We start from the raw sequence: 20,183 nt of genomic DNA on the forward strand, positions 1-20,183 counted from the left end.
ATAAGAGTCAGAAAAACTGAAAGTAAGGCCATTTTATGTGTGGTAGTTATGTAGCAGTTCAGGTTGTAAAGGAAAATACTCAAAAGGTGAACGTCTTGTAGGACACCTATTACAACAATTTTCAGACGCGGCAGAAGTTAGTTTGCATGGCACACAGTAACACTCCCTGGTAGTTCGCACAGAGACGGAGGGGCATATTTCAGAGTCAGGTCTTAATGTCTCTTAGATGCTCAGAGTTTTCCGTTACGATTGAGACGTTACCTGGCCATCAAACGGCAAACTGCGTAAGATGCCTCTCGTAACACAATTTCACGTAATTCTTAAATGTGCTATAAGGAGAAGAGAGGATGAGTGGGGGACCGAAACGAATGGACTTACTTCGAAACAGATAAAAAAACAACTCCGACTAAACATCTGTACACAAAACACCATGTATCAACGCTCTGGAGATTTGATTAACATAACAAAACAATATCGGTTCTCGCAGTCTCATGAGGGCTTGTCAAGTTTCTGATGCGAAACAACGTGGGAAATATGGGACAAAGCGATGTTACGGACAGGTTCAAGCACACAACAGAAGTTGTCACACAAACTCCGTAACTTTTTCTCGATAGTTATCTCACTTTCTGGGTTTGGTTTTTAGGAAAACGCAACCACTGACTGTTTTGTCTTGTTTATTCGAAACCTTAACGAGCTTCGAGCACTTATGAAGCAATCGTTACATGAATATATATACAGAGTGTCCCAGAAGTACTCGCCAGTAGTCAGGGAGAAACGATCACTCGAAGCAAAAATGTCAAATGAATATGGGCTCTAACTTGGATAACTTAACAGCTATGTTCAGTTCAGTGGAAGATCATGTTTCACAGTACTGTAGAGAACAAATGGTCATAGCTCTTTTAAGGTATGCACTTTAGAGCCCACTTTTAATGAACATTTTTTTTTTTTTTTTTTTTTTTCACACTACCGCCTCGGAAAGTTTGACGGTGGAGTTCTGGTTCACGCTGTGTATACAGTGACTGTCGGTAATTACTATCCAACTGTTGCTGATAAACGCAAAGATTTTTAATCTGAGCTTATTTCGTTGCTACTGCAGTCCTTTCACATCCTTCGGATGGAGTGACTGGCGTCCATTTTCTGTAGAAGTCGTAAAGGACCTTGTATATGTATAGTTATAATACCAGCTACTGCTCAAATAGATGCCATGCTTTCTCTGAACACGCGAATGTAACTGCTGCAAGGAGGAATTAGGTTAAAGAGTAATGAGTGTTACGTATATAATAGAACATAGACTTTCCTAGGGCGATTCATGTTTGCGCTGGCATGGTCAGGCAATGATTACGTCAGCCCAGACGAAAAAAGACTTATCAATCTAGACAAATTCAGATCTCAGATTAGCTTCTGAAATTACAGATAACTGCAATCAAGGATCGATTACTATTATATTAAGCAAGTACTTAAATTTAATATGCAAGTCTCTCCGACAAAATCAGTTATGTGCGAAGTTCGGAAACTACGTATCTTGGACTATCAGGCAATGATTTCAGAACAATTATCCGATTACCGTCAATTACTTGTATAAAAATTCATGTTATGACAAGTGATGTTAGGAAAGGCTGTTTACATTTACGTCTTTCAGGTGTGAAACAATAATGAATAAACTCCAATAAGAAAAAGAAGCTAATTAAAGTCTCGGCGTTCAGAGAAACTAGTGTTCCGTCACCCTCCCTCCCCCTCACTTAAGCAAGACCTCAAGAAAGCATTCACGAACACCTTAAACCACGATAAAATTCTGTCGAACGGGGGACTACTAAATCGAAATGACGACTTTCTTTCATCGCAAGGTTTCGCTAAGGTTTCTAGGTCTTTACAACTTGAAATTCTAAATTCTGAAGAACGAATTTTTACTTTATGTGATATCAAGTCCACTAATTTTTATGATAGTAAACGACTTTTCAGTTGCCACGTCACTTATTGGTGATTGTTCCAAGCACAGCTAGCATTTACAGCTTTATTAACAATTCTGTAAGTTAGGATCTCTTGTTGCCCCTGAAAATTTCCTCACTAGCATCATCCATCACTATTTCGTGCCACTATGCGATAATCTCAAGTAGATGCGTACCTCTCGCATGAATATACTTCACAAATTGTCAGTGGAATGTAAAACCAGTAGACTTCAAATGGCGCTCTACGTACTATGGTCATTCTTGACCTGACGCGTAACATTGCGTGCAAAGTATTACTTCCCACGGTAATCTATAAAAAATAGTATTACTTCCCACTGTAATGAGTAAAAAATAACCGAAGCGTGGGGATACTCTGCGGATTTTGTGGGGGTGGTGGGAAGGAGTGTCCTTCCCCCCTCCCTCCCAGGAAAAAAAAAAAATCTTCCGAAACCGAACTCGCCGCCTGCCACGCCACACACACAGACAGACGCATCAATTCAGGATCACATTGAAGAAATATGGAACATGATGGCTACTGACAGGAAGAAAGTGTATCCAGACCTATTTGCCGTGATGTAAAATCTCAGCACTACTACGCCATTCCGCGACAAACCCCCTCCCCGCACCACCCCTTTCCCCAACTCAGATCCTGGGTAAGCTCTTGAACTGAAGTCGGAATATTCATTAAATGTTGATCAACAAAAAATGTGTGTGTGAAAATGTGGAACCATATTTATACAGTACGAAATTAAAAAAAAAAAAACCTCTTGTTTTTGTCTGATCTACGAATTCACAGCTAGGTAACAAAATTTTCACGCACACGTTACACTCCTTCGCTCTCACAATCACGGAATGGGAAACAGGCCTGGAACCCGGGAACCAGAGGGAAATACCGAAGATACCGGAGGCCGGTGAGCGCACTGTAGATAGCCGCAGCCGAGGAAAAACCTTTACAATTCAACGCTCTTCATTATCTTTTCGTTACGCTACTCTGCTCCGATTATTTCCGAAGCCGGATCTCATAGTGATCTGTAGCAAAATGAGTACTCAGAACATTTATTTCAGTCAACAAACTGTTAAACTTCGACTCTAATCTCTCAGAGTTATCTGAGATTTCCCTCATTTTTCCAGTAATTTCATCCCTGCACGATCGTAGATTTATTTATTATTGATTACACGCTCGATAGCCGTTACTTGGAATCTAATGTCAGTCGTAGTTCCACGTATGTACACGATAATTTAACAACTGTGATTAAACATTCGCTTCAATATTTGTAATGTAGTTTAAGTATTTTCAATAATTGGTGAAATTAAATATAACATAAAAATAGGAGCACGGGGGGGGCGGGGGAGGGGGGCGGTTCTGTTCCCCTATTGGACGCGTCCCCACGTGGCGGACAGGGGAAGGCTTTGCAGATACGTAGGGTAGGTGGGAAATAGAAAATATCACCAGCAGGCCAACACAGGATCCAAAATCCAAAGGCGGCTGTCTCCAGATTGGACGGCCTTTGGTCCGCGAGTGCTCCCCAGGTTAGACGCGAATGAGAACAACCTCCGGGCTAACAACAGTGGTTCTAAACCAGTGGCTCTCACAATAAGAGCCACTCCAAACATAATATTATCTGCCATTGAAGTGTGTGATGTCAAACAAATTATCCCACATGGACAATCCACCGCACCAAAGTGCGCAACCAGACAATCGGGTTCTGCGGAGTCTATAGCGTTATACAAGGATGATTCGGAGCGCCTTGGAACCTCCAGCAAGATGAAGTATAGAAAACCAAGTTACGTAGCTACTTTCAATGTAAATTCTCGTCTAAAAACTGGAAAATTAAAACATCTTACAGACGTAAGAACCACAAAATTTTCATAAAGGCCCTACAAGAAACCAGATTAATGAATGATAACAATGTTGATTCTGGAAGCTTCAGAATACACAAAGGAAAGGTGAGGAAAAAAATTATGAAAATCAATCCACACCCTGGAACTACTTTCATAAAACACAAAAATATTTTGGACTCTATTTCCAATTTTGAATCGCAAACTGAAAGACTCTTCACACTTATCTTCAAATGTGCTAACAAAGTGTACACCATCGTGAATGCGCATGCTCCCATATATGAAGACAATAGAAAGGACAAAGAAAAGGTGAAACTTTCTGTAACCAACTCGATGATATACAAAAATTTCCAGTGCACCAATGTCCACTAATGGCTGGCTTCAATGTCCAGATAGGGAAGTAGAAGAAATACGAGTGTAAGTCAATAACTATCCGCAATTCAGTTATATTTTTGTTTAATTTTGGTAGTACTGTCGTTATACGTTGATGACGCATGCTTTGTTTATTTGTTGTTATATCTCCGGAATTTTTCAGGTACCCAGGTTACTTTCGTTATCGCTGCCGTGCTGTTAATCAAGGCTGCTCAGCTCTCTATTTGCACCAAAGAAGAGCAACGTTCAGTGACGTTTTTTGTGTTCGGAAGGCGTTCACGGGCCAAAATTCATCAAAAACTTTCGGTACAGTACGGGAACAGTGTTTTGCCACAACGGAGTGTTTACGAATGGATGAAAAATTCCGAAATGGTCGCGCAGGTGTTACGCAAGATGGAGGAGCCGGACGACCGTTTACCGCCACAAATGAAGAAACCTTTGAGCGTTCACGTGACACGATTCTCTTAGACAGACGATTAACTATTGACGAAGTGGCACATCATATGCAAATTAGTCACGGTTCTGCCTGCGAAATCATCCACAACAGACTTGGGTTTGATGAAGTTTGTGCAAGGTGGGTCCCAAAACAACTCACACAGTTGCATAAACAAACGCGCTTGGACATCTTCAAAAAGCATTTTGATCGCTATGGTAACGAAGTGGACAACTTCTTAGGGTCATTACAGATGACAAAACATGGATCCATCATTACTAGCCGGAGAGTAAACGGGAGAGTATGGAATGGAAACATAGAAATTCGCCGCGCAAGAAAAAGTTCAAGACCCAACAGCCCGCAGGAAAACTGATGCTTACGGGATTTTGGGACGCACAAGGCCCAGTACTGGAACATTATGGGGAAAGGGGCACAAATACAAACAGTGTATGTTACAGTGAGATGCTTACTGCCAGGCTAAAGCCTGCAATTCGAAGCAAACGCCGAGAATTGCTGTCAAAAGGTGTTGTGTTGTTGCACGACAATGTCCGTCCGCATACTGCTGCCCACACTGCTGAAACGCTCCAGAAACTCAAATTTGAAGTACTGTATCATCCTCCATACAGTCCCGATTTGCCCCTTCTGACTATCACTTGTTTGGTCCACTCAAACAGGTATTAAGGTGCCGTTAATTTGCCTCGGACTAAGCACTGAAAGAAGCAGTGCATTCCTGGCTCGCAGTTCAACCGAGAACTTTCTTTTCTGAGAGCACCAGGAAGCTTGTACACGATGGACCAAGTGCGATGAAACGCAAGGAGACTATGTCGAAAAGTGATGTCCTTGTAAGTTCCTCTTTTAATTACAATAAAATTTTATAATTACTTTGTGGATAATAATTGACTTACCCTCGTACAACAAAAATTGATTGAAACTACACAGCACATAATAGAACTAACCAAAATGGCATCAGACTGGTAGAACTATGCCGTGCAAGCAACATGATCCTGAAATCCACAGCCTTTAAAAAGCTACCTCGAACTCACCAAACCCACATCTATGTGAATTCCAGTTCTATCACGTGACAACCAAACCGAAGTTCCATAAAGAAATACAAAATGTCAAAGTCCTCAGAGGAGCCAACCTAGATTCCAATCACTAACTTTGTAAAATAGAATCATCCCCAAAACAAAAAAATGGAAACAACAACCCTGAAAGAAGAAAATACAATCTAGAAAAGATGAAATCCACGGAGTTTCCCCTCGCAACTGAAGATATGCAAAACGAAAACTGGGATCAAATAAAAGAATGCCTAATAGCTGAACAATTAGCTTCCATAAAGCCAAAAAATGTCTAGTGGATAGAAGACTGTGACAGACACCTTGAAGTAAGAAGAAAAGCGTGGCAAAAGTGGCCATCATAGAAAACGGACATAACAGACGAAACTCTTTAAATGTACGAAAATTAGTGAGAAAAAATACACTCCTGGAAATGGAAAAAAGAACACATTGACACCGGTGTGTCAGACCCACCATACTTGCTCCGGACACTGCGAGAGGGCTGTACAAGCAATGATCACACGCACGGCACAGCGGACACACCAGGAACCGCGGTGTTGGCCGTCGAATGGCGCTAGCTGCGCAGCATTTGTGCACCGCCGCCGTCAGTGTCAGCCAGTTTGCCGTGGCATACGGAGCTCCATCGCAGTCTTTAACACTGGTAGCATGCCGCGACAGCGTGGACGTGAACCGTATGTGCAGTTGACGGACTTTGAGCGAGGCCGTATAGTGGGCATGCGGGAGGCCGGGTGGACGTACCGCCGAATTGCTCAACACGTGGGGCGTGAGGTCTCCACAGTACATCGATGTTGTCGCCAGTGGTCGGCGGAAGGTGCACGTGCCCGTCGACCTGGGACCGGACCGCAGCGACGCACGGATGCACGCCAAGACCGTAGGATCCTACGCAGTTCCGTAGGGGACCGCACCGCCACTTCCCAGCAAATTAGGGACACTGTTGCTCCTGGGGTATCGGCGAGGACCATTCGCAACCGTCTCCATGAAGCTGGGCTACGGTCCCGCACACCGTTAGGCCGTCTTCTGCTCACGCCCCAACATCGTGCAGCCCGCCTCCAGTGGTGTCGCGACAGGCGTGAATGGAGGGACGAATGGAGACGTGTCGTCTTCAGCGATGAGAGTCGCTTCTGCCTTGGTGCCAATGATGGTCGTATGCGTGTTTGGCGCCGTGCAGGTGAGCGCCACAATCAGGACTGCATACGACCGAGGCACACAGGGCCAACACCCGGCATCATGGTGTGGGGATCGATCTCCTACACTGGCCGTACACCACTGGTGATCGTCGAGGGGACACTGAATAGTGCACGGTACATCCAAACTGTCATCGAACCCATCGCTCTACCATTCCTAGGCCGGCAAGGGAATTTGCTGTTCCAACAGGACAATGCACGTCCGCATGTATCCCGTGCCACCCAACGTGCTCTAGATGGTGTAAGTCAACTACCCTGGCCAGGAAGATCTCCGGATCTGTCCCCCATTGAGCATGTTTGGGACTGGATGAAGCGTCGTCTCACGCGGTCTGCACGTCCACACGAACGCTGGTCCAACTGAGGCGCCAGGTGGAAATGGCATGGCAAGCCGTTCCACAGGACTACATCCAGCATCTCTACGATCGTCTCCATGGGAGAATAGCAGCCTGCATTGCTGCGAAAGGTGGATATACACTGTACTAGTGCCGACATTGTGCATGCTCTGTTGCCTGTGTCTATGTGCCTGTGGTTCTGTCAGTGTGATCATGTGATGTATCTGACCCCAGGAATGTGGCAATAAAGTTTCCCCTTCCTGGGACAATGAATTCACGGTGTTCTTATTTCAATTTCCAGGAGTGTATTTAAAAAATCCCAAGAAGACCAACTCCTCCTCCAAATCAACGAAGACTTCATCAAAAACAACACAAGGATCTTTTGTAAGACTTTTAAACAAAAAATAAACAGATACTGCCCACCGACTGTTCAGCTCCAAGACAAAAACGGAAATATTTCCCACAACAACAGGGATAAATGCAAAATAGTAGCAGAACATTTCAGAAGCCTTCTCGAGTATGATGACCCCATGGAAAAAAATGGACTTTAAGACCTCAACAACACCCAACCCTTACTCTGAACCACACTCCACTGAGGAATTACAGTTCGGTCATTCCTCATCTCAAAACCTATAAGGCCTCGCGAGAAAATCAAATCAAAGCTCAACTTTGGAAAAATGTCAACAAAAATGCCATAGACTCATGTAACGCACAAGATCTTTGGTCTCTATACAAAACGAATTAAAACCTAGACAGCAACACCACAAACCCATTCAGAGAAACCCATACGAACACACACTCCAAAGTCAAATTCATGGGAGAACTCTCTGCCTTTTTAATATAAAATCGTGTGTAAGGAGATGGTCTCTCCCCACTGCTATTTAACTGCGTCCTAGGAAAAGTAGTCAGACAGTGGAACACGAACATCCATAGTGGAATCTGACTGGGAACAAAAAACAAAGACATCCAAGTCAATTGCCTAGCCTTTGCGGATGATATGGCTCTCCTAGTCGTGACCCTGGAAAAAGCCAAAGAATAAATCCTCGAACTACAAAAATAAGTTGACTACTTGCGCAACAAAAAACCAACCAAATCGATTTAGGGAAACTGAGGACTTAAGAGAAGTCCAAATCACAGAAAATATACTAATAGATAATACTGCAAAACAAAATAACCAGAGAGAAGCGAGAGGGGTTAATCGTCAAAATGGAAATCGAAACAAATCTGTTGCGGAATTCTACGTGTATGACCTGTTCTCTAACACTACTTACGTCTTTGCGATTGATTGCTGGGGACAACATGTTAAATTGCTAGATCCGGAGCTCTAGGAAACCCATACCATCCCCAAACAATCCCAAGCCCACCGCTTGTCGGTCCTGAGATGGGACCACAGCTAACGCCGTCGTCTGAAATCCTGTCTGATTCATTCAGCTGGTCTTAACCGATCTATCACACCACCCCTGCCATGTGACTTTTGATAGTAGACCTACGCAGGTCATCGACAAGTTGTTATTCGCTCTACTTCAAAAAATGGCTCTGAGCACTATGGGACTCAACTGCTGTGGTCATAAGTCCCCTAGAACTTAGAACTACTTAAACCTAACTAACCTAAGGACATCACACACATCCATGCCCGAGGCAGGATTCGAACCTGCGACCGTAGCGGTCGTGCGGTTCCAGACTGTTTCCCTCTACTGGTTCTGCTACAGCTGCCACGTTGTTGGCCACGTATCCACTGGTGCTGGCCGTTCTCGCTGTATAGATTCATTCCAGTGTCAGCGAAAATTTTCCTCAGTTCCCTCGCGGATACCTTACTTATTACTTCATTGAGCAGGTGCCATTTTTGTTTGTCTCTAACAGTGTCACTTGTTGTTAGTGTACAAATGGCTGTTATTTGAGTCCACACATCTAGTTCGATATGGTCTGGTGTACCAACGTCGCCACATGATTTCACATTTGTCGGACGTTTCTCTATCGCACTTAAATATTAACTTTATGGACCAAGGCCCGGCATGGCTCCGCAGTGAATCCAAACAGTGTTCGTCTAGCTGCATATTTTTCAAAAATGTCAATCTGTGGCACTCGAAAAGAAGCGAATACAAAATCTAAAGAGCCAATGCTGAAGAAAGTACGTCCATATTTTATTTTTATTAAAAAACAAAGAATAAAATACATTCACAGCAATAACAGGGTTAACAAAATAGAAAATTTCATACAAAAGCTACTACATAAAGTAATCCGTCCACTCCTATTTTTTACATTTAAAGACTGAAGACACAGTTTAAATAACAAAACTTTATATTCATTGGGCATCACTTTGTAGTCATTACTGCTTGCAAACGTCTGCTGTCACAGAGGACAAGATTTTGTCCCGTTCTTCTTGAACAGCATATTTTAAGTCTTTCTTGTTAAAGTTTGTCTTTCTCTGACGTTCTCTTCCAGCACTTTCCAAAGGTGTTCATCAGGATTAATATCTGGGCTCTGAGGAGGCGTGTTGAGTTGTATCAGTATTGTGCACGACACGTATGTTACTTTTACTTTAATCAGAAAATATAACTCCATTACTGAAGTGTACCTTCTTGAATCTATGTTTCTGGACAAAATCAAAACGTTTCTTCGGATACTCTTCACTGGCGCAAAATTTCTTGCGAGTTACCTATATCCGTACATGTTTGCAGGTATTTCTTACTGTGTTGGCATATACCTGCTTGCCCCTCGACTCTTTTACTCCTCAGACAACTTTCATTCCCATCACTTCTGCATCGGTCAATAAGCGAGGGTGTCGGTCCGTGGTTCGTTTCTCAATGTTCGGTTAAGCAAGAGCGGTTTATTATCGGCTGTAACGTCGACCTAGGTCTACCGACTACTTTAGCGATCTTGTAAGTGTTTTTTCAGTCTGGATTGTCTCACTAGCCTTACGGCCAGTTTTGAGAACTGCACTATCCCGGAGCCGCTCAAAACAATAGGTGGCAGACTGTGCTTGGGCTGGCTGGCGCTAGTGTGTGCCGTGGGTCAGCATTAAAGTTTCGTCCCTGGGCATGAATTTTACTCATATTCATATGGCGGACGGATACTTTACGAAGTAGCTTTTGTATGAAATTTTCTATTTTCTTAATCTTGTTATCACTATGAATTTTTTGTTCCTTGTTTATCAATAAAAATGATTTTACTGGGTACTTTCCACGGGACTGGCTCCTTAGATTTTGTATTCACTTCTTTTTACGTGCAACAGACATAGTTTTTTCAAAAAAATATACAGCTAGATGGGTTTACAAGGCACATTAGTATCCTCTCCCTGATTTTTTGAAATATATCCTGTAGTCTTCGATCTGTTGTGATAGTGTCCAAGTCTCTTTGCCACTGATGGACTTCCCATAACATTAGTTCTAGCTTGGTTGCCGTTTCTTTTATCTGACAGTAGTATCTATTGTGCGTAGGCTAGTGTGAGTAATGGTGCCTCCACCGATTTTGTCCCAAAGGCTCCTGTGAGCCACAGCAACACGCTGCCCTGTTTACGCCTTCTGATTGACATATCGATTGTATCGCAGTTTGTGCGCCCAGACACTGGCTGCAGATCCTAGGATAGCAATGAGGACTGCATCGCACAGCGTGAAGAGTTTAAGAATAGACGTGCACACATTTGAGAAAACCCGCCGCCGCTGACAGAGGCGTCCGCAGGCAGCGCGGGTTCAGAGGAGACGTCAGCGTCGAATAGTTGTGCGCAATTAGCACGTGCCGGGCGACCGTGGCGCAAAGGCCGCCCCCCTCGCGCTGTCGTCAGCCCTTTGTGGCGAGGGCGCGGCTTTCTGCTCCTCTGCAGCCATCGCCCGCTGCTCCTCTGCGTCTACACATCACATCTGCATCCAGCCCGGGCACAGACAAGCAAGCGGCTTCAAAGGCGGCGGTCCGCGGCCGGCGAGAATTCCCGTTCTGAACGCCGCAGCGGAACGCAGGCGCTCAAAGGACGCGGTCGCTTATACCGGGGATAACGGCTGCAGCTTGGCGGAATTACAACTCGACGCGGCACGTGGCTGAAGGGGCTGCGGTCCGAGTAGCAGAGGCCGGGATTTGGCTGCTCGGCAAACGAACTGCATTAGCCGAGCGCGTGCCACGCGTTTCTTAGTGTGCTACTTTATAGCAGCTTGCGCAGGAAACTGGCGTACACTAAACACGGAACGCACCCTCTTTGGAGTGTGTTCTTAAGTGTCCATTCACAAGCACTTTGAAACAAGACTCCGCGCACTTGCGCAGACTGCCTGAATTCGTTAGCCCCACCTTGCGGCTGCATGTTGCACCGAACTGAAAGCTAGTTAAATGATGACTAACTGAAAACCTCAGCTGCCGACAGGTGTTGTTGATATACCTCGATGTGGATAGCTGAAAATGTGTGCCCCGACCGGGACTCGAACCCGGGATCTCCTGCTTACATGGCAGACGCTCTATCCATCTGAGCCACCGAGGACAGATGAATAGCGCGACTGCAGGGACTTATCCCTTGCACGCTTCCCGTGGGACTCACATTCCCAACTGTCCACAATTCTATATATGTATTGTACCTTATAGACATTTGCCCAACCACTCATTACTCGCGCACGCTTTGGCAATTCCCGTAAGAGTTTGTCCAACCTGTGCGCATTCGCACAGACGAAGGTCTGTATATACCAACAACACCTGTCGGCAGCTGAGGTTTTCAGTTAGTCATCATTTATTCCAGGGAAAAGCTGCACGGTCATCAACAGTAACTGTTCTTTCGAGAACAAGTTGCTGTCTTCGTATATGAAAGCTAGTTGTTGAGCAGAGACTTCTCTCTAACCTACCACACCGTGTGCAATAGGAACGCGTGCCACCCTGTCCAGCTTTTCTCACAAAGAGAGACGAAACACATTTTACTTTTCTGACGGTGGATTCAAAATATACGAAAATTTACGAATCGTTTGATAAATCACTAAGGTCCATCCGACTAATATTCACAAATTCGATTAAATTAATTGTCAGTTAAATCACACTACTTCTCCCCCGCAGTCAGATATCACGGTAGGCTTGCCTAACCAGAGCAATGTTGTCTCGTGGGGGCGGAGAAATTTTCGGAGCTTTGATTTAAATCTTCCTAGGAATTTGCAATATGGCGAACAGCCACAACTGCTGTTCGAGTAGTTGGGTCTGAATTCCAGATCACGACTACTTCGCGGCGTGTCCCTCCTCTGTCGACGACTTGCCGCCACTCCAGGGAATCAACTTCGGAACCGTGAGACCAGGCCTTCCAGGCCAGAACAAAACCATCACCAGTTAGGTTGGCTACGGGCTCCTCTCTCTCTGTCGCCGGACGCTTACTGGGTTGCGATGCAGTAAAAAAACTGACGGGAGACACCCTCTCGTCTTCAGTTGCTGGCAGTTATTTGTTGGAATAGGCCCATGGAGTTCAGTAGCACAGACGTGGCCACCATTTGTATGTCTTTGTGCTTGCAGACTGGTCTGAGTAACAGCTCTGCGCCTTACAGCTCCGTTTAGTACTGTTTCGCATGAGGGGTAATGCAATCGCGGTCATTTAGTTCATGAACCATCAGAAATCCAACGGTTTGCATACCAATACGGTAGGCGCGACAAAGATAATCCATGCTTGCGTCATAATGCTTTGTACTGCCCCTTCCTGGGCTTCAGTTTACTTTTTCTCGTGGATAATAATCATTACAATTTATCTTTCTCCAATCAAGAACTAGAAGAGTTAACAAAACGCTCGTTTACTTCGCAGACTGTTCCCTTTGTCTTGCCCTGTAGCAAGACCTTTCTATCAGTTCTGTGCATTTCCTATGTGTGTGGTATGCGATATTTTAATTGTAACATGCCACCTCTCATTTCCATGTGTGTGTTTATGGAAATATGTGCAAGATTTTACCAGACCCATCTGGCTTCTGGTCTGTAGAATTCCCCTGTTGCCTCCTACAACTCTTTAAATAATAATCAGAAACCCCTGCCACAAAGGAAGAGGTCCAATGCTGGTCATGGTCCAGACAGCAGAAGATTAGTACGATCAAATGTGCCTGTTAATTGGGAATCAAAAGTTAGGCAGGCATTTTAATTTCTACCATGCCTATAGCCATGTTCGTTCTTTTAGAAGTGAACCGACGAAATTCGCAGCATCTACTAAGTCTATAGCAGCATCCGAGTATATATGAATGTTGCTGACATAGGCCGAAGCTTTGACTCACAAGTGTGCTTTCAATCGCTGACGCCGCCTCCAGTTGTCCACTTCACAGGTTCCGCTACGTGCTGACAGTGATTTCGATAAGAATGCACGTAGACTATTGCAACTTGGTACAAAGTAGTAGTATGTGTTTCAAATGAACAATATGAACTGAAGCTGTGTTTTTTTTTTGTTTTTTCTGGTTTTTTTTACGACAAAAGTAAAGATTACAACACGAGCAAACCTGATACAGCGTTACAGGAAATATTCAGTATGTTACAAAAGTGTAGGCCGAAGACAACAGTGGAGAAAATGAAAATGAAAATAAGAACTTTGCGTTCATAGTACTACCGAGAAATACCTCTCATTTCGATCTCTAAGGGGAAGCGGTGCTAGCAGTGAGGATGTATATGTACTGAGTGTGTAGTTTCTTGACTTCGGTTCACGAGTGTACTTGAACTTATGAGTTGCCGAAAACTTCTCTGAAGAAGTATTTGTTTTCCTTATCACAGAGACCTGGTATTTCAATTTTTTATCTACAAGATCTATTACGAACTGATAATTATCCTCGTCGTCCTCAGTTTCTAAAGTAGCATTCGTTCTCTAAAAGGTGTTATTTTCTAAAAAATGCCAAGCTTCTCCTCTCTTTCCGTCAGTTCATCTATTAATCTGCTCATCCATTTTCCCGCCAATATTGGCCGTTTGCTTCTTTCAGTGTTGTTCCCTGCTATATAACGCAGCGGACGTAGAGAAAGCAAAAAAGGTGATTCCTTTTTAGCAATCGACGCCATGACATCTTACTCTGTGGACGCAGTAGGTGCTACTACTGTGGGCTAATCACGTGGGACTTTCTCCGTCAGTATTTTGCGCTCGCTTTGCAACGCTCTTTACGAAGCGTGTAAATGGGCATTGCTCAAATTCTCAAATTCACTGCTGTTCTTTCTTCCTGTTGTGGCAGGCTGAAATTGTGTGTTGGCCACAATGTATGTCTACAATGCCGCTTTGAAGCTCTGCTGCCAGTGAAACTCAGGTGTATGGGTGTGCATCCTTGTGTGGCGGAGCTGTAAACCTCACCCAATATTTATAAGGCTGTTGAAACAACATTCATCAGTACTCAGTTGCAGTGCAAGTGGAATGGAGTGGAGAGAAACATCATTGTTTCTGATGTTTATAGCATTTCGTATAATTTTTTGATTTTTTTTCCGAGGGGTGAGGGAGATGAGTACAAGATATAAACAAAAATGTAACTCAACGATCTGTCTTTACCGCTACTTTAAGGGTGAATTTCAATTGTCTATATTTGCTCAAATTCTGGATAACTGAGAATACTGTTCAATGCGTCTTTTCTCATATTTTCTTCAGCTGTTCTGTGAACACAACAATACAATCTTCACACTTTTTATAACCCTTATTTATTTCTAAATAGCGGAGTGTCTTCTTTGGTGAAGCTGTGTTCAATAACTTCGCCTTTGTGCGCTGTCATCGGTAACATTTCCATTGCTATCACGCAGTGAAATACTGATTACGTCTTGTCGCTTTTTTTTTTTTTTTTTTTTTTTTTTTTTTTTTTTTTTTTTTTTTTTTTTACAAATGACCAGAACCTCTCTGGATTTTCTGTCACTGCATGGATTGTCAATGTATGCAATGATATTAACGGTCGCATCTCTGAACAGGTGATATGTGATTACGTTGCTGCTTTGAGCAGCAGGTTTGTACACCAACAAAAAAATTAAATACTCATTTCTGACTATTATTTACTGATCTCGAAGTACTCTGTTAAGGTTTCTCTGCCATTCGTGTAATTGACCCTTAATGTCTGGCCCACCATTTACTACGGCACTAATTATATGTAAGTTGAACATATATACATCTGTACTGAAAAAATCATTGAAATGCATCCTAGAGATAAATGGCTATCCTTTAATCACTGTCGGTTATTCTCAGTAACAGACAAAAAATACTGTGCGCCCAATAGAAAAAAAGCGTGGAAAAAATAAAGGTCCGTCGAATAAACCTGCAAGTTTATGCTGTCTGTATCTCAAGGAGAGGCAAAGCAAATATCAGTAAACATAAAGGTTTTTTTTAAGGTAATATGCAATAAACGGATAACGGGCTATCTTTGGCCCCAGCTAACTCTCCTCCGTCCGGCGCTGATATTGCTGCTCATTAAGCAAGCGTAATGGGAACGGAACCCCTGTAGCCAAAATATCCACAAGCCCGTACAACGCTGCAATAACGCTGCCAAACTCCACAGTCATAAAAATGTAAAATTTTAATCAAGCTTCGAGAAAGTCTTGGTCTCTTTACTGCCCTGTAAAGAAGGAAAAGTGAACCTCTGCGTTTATAAAGCTAAATTACGTCCTTTCTTTGCTGCTATTGCTGCTGCGCATGCTTTTAATTAAGACTGACTGATAGTTGCTACGGTGTTTGCTTGATGAAGAAGGCTCTGCTCTCGATAGGTATCACTGAGGTCTGGGGAATGTCCCTCGACCACCACCGTACATCTATGCTTTAGACAGACAATGAAACAGCAGTTGGTCGAGAAGCTTATGTCCTAAATTAATATCGCAGCATGGACTTAGATTTACAGGACGAGTGGAAAACGAAAGGACTTTGGAACGATACAGAAATTTATTGAGATAATTTACAGATGCGTAATTTTGTAGCAAACAGCCTCAAGTTTCACATACAAGCGTCATTTTGGTTCGATGCGACTACTCTATTTGTGCTGTGGCAAACATCCCACCGGTAATCAATTTCTTCCCATACTCATGGCATCCAATCGGGCGTAACTTGTGCAACGGCTGCTTAGATTCCATTCATCATAACAAAAGCACGTAGTAGACCTGCTTTGTGATTTTTTTGCGTATTCGGTGAGAAATTTACGCCGGACAGCTGTTGCAGAGTTCGTTTCATGAAACCAAAACACAGCGAGCACGCTCCGCGCCAGTGAGAATAGCTATTTCAACTCCACACTACGCTGGCGCTCCTGGTAGCGGAACGGGGTACTGATTCATTACGTGAATCAAACTTTAGGTTTTTTGCTAAAAATGACACATCTGTAAGTTATCTCAATAAATTTCTATGTCATTTCAATGGGGTAAAGTCCTTTTTGACTCACCCTGTATTTTCATTTACGTGGCTCACTGAAATAAATAAATTCCGATTACACTGAGAATCGGAAATGAAACAAACAAGACATGTTACGAAAATAGTAATTTCTAAGTCTACCACAGAAGCGTGGGTCAAAGTAATTACAAAGAACTAAGAGACAGAAAAATATGGTACGGCTACGTGTTTAATTCCTGAAACAATCGGTGGTTTTTATGTAAGTTAAATCCGAAAATTGCGATAAATATAACGCGAAGAGAGCGTACAGGGCTACCTGTAGTCAATAAGTAGGTCTGACCTGGGAAACCAACATACAGTAAGTAGTCCATTTGTACCTAGACGACTTAGAAGAACTGCGCAGTTGTGTAGAGTGAGTCTTCGTACTAACCAGATTTCGTAAAATCCTAAAGCAATCTATGAGGATCAAAGGCGAGCCATTTTAGAAGCCACTATCTAGAATCTAATTAATATTTTGATCTTGGACGGCTACGCGATCATGCGAGACTATTCAAAAAGAAGGAACAGTTTAAAACATTTATTGATTCCAAACTACAAAAGATAGAAACACAATTCCGCCACTCCTGGATAGAAAAAAATTCAAATTTTTATGCATTCCATGTGAGCACCATGTGCTATGCTACAAATATCAAAACGGTAGCTCATTTCGTCCCACACACGAAGCAGCTAGTCTCTCGTTATCGAATTCACAGCTTCAACAATACGATGACGCAGACTTTAAAAAGTATCGGGGGTTGGGGGGGGGGGGGGGGGGGGGAGGAGAAGACGAAGACGACACGCGGTCTTTGACTTACGTACAGATAAAAGTCACAACGTGTGAGGTCTGGAGATCTGGGAGGCCACCGGCGATGAAGTTCATCTTCTGCTCCTTCTACCAATTCAACGGCCTGGAATGGTGTCATTCAGGTAACGTTGGACGTGATTTCTGTAAGCACGTTCGAAGTTTGAATGACATCATTCCAGGACGTTGGATTGGAGGAGGAGGAGCGGAAGATGAACTTCATCGCCGGTGACCTCCCAGGTCTTCAGACCTCACAATTGGTGGCCTCCCACGTCTTCAGACCACACAATTTGTGACTTATCTGTGGGGTTACGTAAAAGACCTCGTTTTTTACCCCCCCCCCCCCCCCCACTCATGCCTGATACTTTTTAAAGTCTGCATCATCGCATTGTTGGAGCTGTGAATTCGATAACGACAGACCAGCTGCTTCTTGTGTGGGACGAAATGAGTCACCGTTTTGATATTTGTCGCGTAGCACATGGTGCTCACATTGAATGCATAAAAATCTGAACTTTTCTCTTTCCTGGAACGCTGCAGTTGTGTTCCTATATTTAGTAGTTGCCGCGCGAAGTGGCCGTGCGGTTTGAGGCGCCATTCACGGATTGCGCGGCCCCTCCCGCAGGAGGTTCGAGTCCTCCCTCGGGCATGGGTGTGTGTGTTGTTCTTAGAATTAGTTTAAGTAGTGTGTAAGTCTAGGGACCGATGACCTTAGCAGTTTGGTCCCTTAGGAACTCACATTTGAACATTTGATTTAGTAGTCTGGAAGCAATAAAGGTTTTTATTCTGGTCTTTCTTTTTGAATAGCCCTGTATGTAAGATGTGTCCGCTCCGAAAAATCTTGGGTTTTTCATGCGTTGGTCGATCGGACAGCCGTCCTTATGGGTGCCAACTGCGTTTGGCGTGTCAGGGAGTCGCGCCACAAAGCGCTGACGTCATCATTAGGGCGAATGGGAGTGCTACACGCTATCCGCCAGGAATGTCCAATTTAGTTCCTCGACTGCCTGGGGCTGAGGCTAAAGCCAAACTGTAAAGAAGGAAACCAGCCATCACTTTCGGTCTTCGATTGCAAGGTAAAAGTGTTTCATATGAAGGGGCTGTGTACAGACCAGGTAATCGGTGTCGGTCTAACACGCTGATCATGGCGAATGTTTGACTGAACGACACAAAATTTATAATTGAGAGTTACCTGAATCACATAGTTTTGTGGTACTGCTACGTATCAAAGTTTCTAATTTCTACTGAATTTTGGCCAGTCCCCAAAATATTGCCTTCTGCTTACGATAGAATTTCACTTCAGACATTTAAAGCGGTTCCTGAAACCTTTTGACCGTTGTGTGAGACATTGTAGAACTATAAGCTTCGTCGGTTTACTGTTTTTCTCTCTTGATGAAAAATTAATTTTGACAGAGTTCATGAAACAATTTGTTGCAGAATATGATAAATGAATCTGCACCCAGCATATTATACAATTTCTTCCTCAAATTATGGTATGTATACATCTTTCTACAGTACTTCTACGAGAGGATGAGATTTACTCACTCCGTGGTGAAGAATAAAATTTCTGCCAGGTTTGTAATAGGTCTAAATCCAACAATCAATTTACTTTCCACGATTACACGACATACTGATTTAATGTCTTTAATGTCTATCGTAACATCAGTCCATGGCCCTCATGCCTTGTAATTTCTTCCAGCATCTTGTACTATAGCCCAAATCAATCACACAAGCGATCCCATTTGGAATAAGCTACGCAGGAAAACATTTGGTATTTTTTAAATTTATTTCCTCTACTGTTTTTTGTAGTTAGTGTTCTTAAAAAACGCCAGTGAATCCACAAATATTAAATTACGATTTTTTGAAAAAGGGACGGGGTAAGATCCTAGGGTAATTTTGTCCGCCCTCCCCCTTGGAACTTTTTGTACCTTCAAAACACGGTTCCAGGCGAAGACTGAGGCAATTCCTTGTTAATTCAATAGATGGATATTTCTCTAACAGCCGTCGGTCAAAATTATGAAAGTACTCGTTCTGAACTGGTTTTTACGTCTACTGGAAGATGGTCGCATGAAACAACTGATACTTTATGAAAGTAATAATTCATTAGGGAAATACGTATTCCTCACAGACGGAAATCCACTAAACTCTGTGAAAGAGAAATACAATTTACGCAGGAGAGAGAGAGAGAGAGAGAGAGAGAGAGAGAGAGAGAGAGAGAGAGAGATCCATTCATCGTGAGTGGTCTAACGCATCGTGGCTGCCTTGGTGTTCAACTATATTTAGCTTAATGGAATGCCCCCATTGTCATATCGAATAAATTAAATATCTCAGTGGGCCGTAAACTGGGTGATTTAAAAACATCAACCCTAACCAAGTGTAGAGCGGACATGCGATAGCAGGTATATGAGGCTCAGAAATACCTCTGATGGATGTGCAGTCGCTCGTTAAAAATTATTTATAGCATGGAAACGGTCGTGAATCGCAGATTTCGTTGATTTAGGCCCCATATGTCATCACGTTTGACAGCATTCGCCCGGAAGTATCGGACAGCAAGGACGTTCACGATGACGTACTCAACATGCCACACAAAACCTTACAAAGTCTGTCCTTGCAAGTGAAGCATATGGGTGTAGCCCTGACACAAAGTACACTATTTTGTTTAAAACTGCCCTCGAAAACAACGATACTGCATGGTGATGCCACCGCCAATTCGGAACTAAACTTAGTGCTTGAGTAGAGATCTTGGTTTTTTTCGACTTTGACAAATTCAGTACAGTAAATATAATTAGCCATTCACGGAAGCTACATTACAAATAGTTTCGTTACTAAACTCATTACATTCCGTTTACACACTGTGGATATTGCCATCTGTGATGGAGAGATTCAGTTTATTAAGAGGCTGTGGAACTTCATCCT

At 43.3% G+C, this 20,183-nt stretch overlaps 1 protein-coding gene and 1 non-coding gene across 5 annotated transcripts in view; both read right to left on the reverse strand.

Moving 5' to 3' along the window:
* Positions 1–20,183, reverse strand: part of LOC124595956 (stress-activated protein kinase JNK) — a 578,539-nt gene that overhangs the window by 397,617 nt on the left and 160,739 nt on the right. The window lies entirely within an intron of this gene.
* Trnat-ugu lies at positions 11,571–11,644 on the reverse strand. The gene has a single exon. It is a non-coding gene; the product is annotated as a tRNA-Thr (tRNA).

The sequence above is a fragment of the Schistocerca americana genome, chromosome 2, assembly GCF_021461395.2.
Source record: "Schistocerca americana isolate TAMUIC-IGC-003095 chromosome 2, iqSchAmer2.1, whole genome shotgun sequence".
Lineage (NCBI taxonomy): Eukaryota > Metazoa > Arthropoda > Insecta > Orthoptera > Acrididae > Schistocerca > Schistocerca americana.